The sequence below is a fragment of the Elephantulus edwardii genome, unplaced genomic scaffold, assembly GCF_000299155.1.
Source record: "Elephantulus edwardii isolate Elephantulus edwardi_28Jun2011 unplaced genomic scaffold, EleEdw1.0 scaffold02319, whole genome shotgun sequence".
Classification (NCBI taxonomy): domain Eukaryota; kingdom Metazoa; phylum Chordata; class Mammalia; order Macroscelidea; family Macroscelididae; genus Elephantulus; species Elephantulus edwardii.
In genome coordinates this window covers 588-3446 of record NW_006402069.1, presented here as the reverse complement: position 1 = coordinate 3446, position 2859 = coordinate 588, and the positions used below count along the sequence as shown (strand labels likewise).

Here is a 2859-nt window from a genome sequence, read left to right as displayed (position 1 = left end):
GTGAACAGGATGGTCTACTCTTGGCTTAAGCAGCAACAGTTCAAAAAGTCCCAAATACCATGATGGGTTCAGAGAAGGGCTGAAGTACTGCCTTTCCAATAAGTGCCAAGAGTAATGCAACATTCTGAATCGGGGCCCAGGGACTGTGTTTTGATGGGTCTGTGAAAATGGGGAGGACACAGGAGTCCCTTGCTTGCTCCCCTGCCTCCCCAGGACAGCTTCAGGCCAACACAAACTGCAGATTGGTCAGCAGCACCTTAATACCTCTGGTGACAGTAACTGAAGAAGTGGCAGGGTCAAGCTTATAGGTGTTGGCATGCCCGTTTTTGTGTCGGTCCCGGAAGACATAGATGCTGCCGTTACAGCTGGCGATCTTCCAGAGGGATGGGGCAGAGCTCCAGGCCTCAGGAAGACAAAGCCGGGTGAAACTGTCTAGCAGGGGATTGTAGCACACCAGGGAGTCCCCTTCAGCTACGATGAACACCAGATCCTTATGCACGGCTGCATGCATAAGGCCCGCAAAGGGCAGCACATACGGCTTCACGTGGCACTTGTCTGTCTCTGTGTCAAAGCACTGGATGAGTCGGGATGGTTTGGTGAAGAAGTCCAGGTCATTCTCAGCCCCCCCCCCTTAGTAAGTAGATGATCCCATTGAGGTTGGCACCAGCTGCCCCTGACACAGCCACCTCCAGCTGCGATGTCTCTGTCCAGACATTATAACCTACCCGGTAGTAAATAATGGCATTAGAGAGGGTATCCTGCAGTGTCTTGCCACCCAGTGAGTATATGGCATCTTTCCCGGGCACTGACACTAGAGTGTGCTGGAGCCGGTCTCGTGGCAAAGGCGCGCACCACTCCCAGTCCACAGTGGCATTGTTGCACTTCCACATGCGCCGTGGGATGGACCCTCCCACCACATACAGGTCTCCACCGTGCTTGCAGGCGGCAGTGATCTGGTGGCACAAGCTGTTTTGGCCACTTACACTCGACGGCACATAACAACAACAACAACAACACACTGATGGAGTCATCTTCTGCACAATGCAAGGACACGGCCAAAGAGTGAGTACGAGATGACTCTTTTCCAATTAGGTAAATGTGCACATTCTCCCCAATTTCCTTCAAACTGGTCCTGAGAGACTCTGCAAACGCCTCTCTTTCCTCTTTATTAAAATTGATCCAGGCTTCTATTGCCTCTGTTGGGTTTTGGGACTAGGGAACTCCATCAGAAATGATGTCAGTGAGTAGGTGGTGAGACAAGTGGAGAAATTCCTCTGTGCCCTGAAGCTGAGCCAGGTGGGTCTTGGCACAGTGCTTAGCAGCAGTGTAGAGCTCAGGATCACTGTGCCGATCTGCCAGCCACATCACCTGAAGGCAGTTTCCCACCTGTACTGTGCGGGCCAAAAACCGAGAACACTCTTCAAAGAGGGATGTCAACTGGTACATGTCTGACACCTCATAAATTTCCTGCAGTTCATCAGCTCGAAGTTTCACAGTCCCGTGGTAGATATAATTCACCAGGAGCTGGAAAACAGACTCTCTGACGTCCTGCAACACAATCACACGGTTGTGGGCCTCCTTCAGGTTGGAAGTGAACATGGATCGGAAGAAGCAGCTCTGAGCAGAGAGGACCAGCCGGTGGAGCTGAAACTCACGGCCTTCCACTGAAATGGTGACATCAGCAAAGAGCTCCTCTTCCAGACACAGTTTCATAATGCCCTGAGCCACCTGGCCTGAGTGGGACCGGTTTTTGAAAGTGTAGTTCACAAAGTAGTTTTCATCCATGGACACTCCTGGCTCCTCAGGTGATTTCATAGTGGAGGACCTCTCTCTCTGCCAGGTGTCTGCGTTCCCTCCTTTCATCCCGGAGGCCAGAACACGGAACCTCTGCTTCCAGCCTTCTGTCTAATTTTTTTTTTAACCATCATTTCCTGGAGCCTAGTTTTTTGCAAATGTCCTCTGAGCACCTCACATTTCTTTTATTTATTACTATTGGTTCTTGGCCATATCAAACTTTATGAAATGCTTCTGTGTTAATCAATTCATTTTGCTATGATAACTATGCATAAACCAAGAAGTTTAAGAAGATGAGATATATAAAGAAGAAAGTGGAATCAGAATTTGAAAAAGATTCATCAACAACTTTCACTACACAGATGATATACTCTTGTTTCCTGAAAGTGAAAGTAACTTTAAATATTTGCTGCACATTATAGGCTGTACAGCCCTCGAAATGGATTACATCTAAGAAAACAGGACTTCATCACTGGACAGTATTCAGCATCTTGATAAGTGGATAAAGATTAATTGTATCAATTATTTATCAATTATTTATTTAACTTGATTCTACAACCAACACCCTGGTAATAGTTGTTGTTGTGTACCGTTGAGTCAGAACCAATCCAAAGCTTACCTTCCAGCAAGTTTTCAGAGGCAGTAAACAACATGGAAGGAGATTGTCCATCCTTCTGCAGAGCATCTGGTGAATTTGAACCACATGCTGGTGGGATTGCAGTACAGCTTCTTATTAATAGACCACCAAAGATCTTGTAATAGTGGTTAAGAAATCAAAAGATGTTTTGTTTGGGGAAAATCTACTGTCTAGCATCTCTACAAAGTGCTAAAGAGCAAGAATGTCCATTTGAAAACTAAAGTGCATTTGATCCAAGCCCTGGTATTCCTATGCATCTGAAAGCGGAACAGAGGGCGGGGAAGATGGTGGAGGTGGAGAGCACAGTGTGAAGAGCCAGAGGGATAGCAGCCTGCGTAGAGAGGATACCAGAGAGTACTTTACGCTCCACAGAGACTGACCATCACAGCGTGACACGAACAGTAGGATTTTGAATCAGAACTTTTGCT

At 47.3% G+C, this 2859-nt stretch overlaps 1 pseudogene; it reads right to left on the bottom strand.

Annotated features, from left to right (window-relative positions):
• Positions 1-220: 220 nt before the first annotated feature.
• On the bottom strand, positions 221-1863 carry LOC102869595 (annotated as a pseudogene).
• Between the last annotated feature and the right edge of the window lie 996 nt (positions 1864-2859).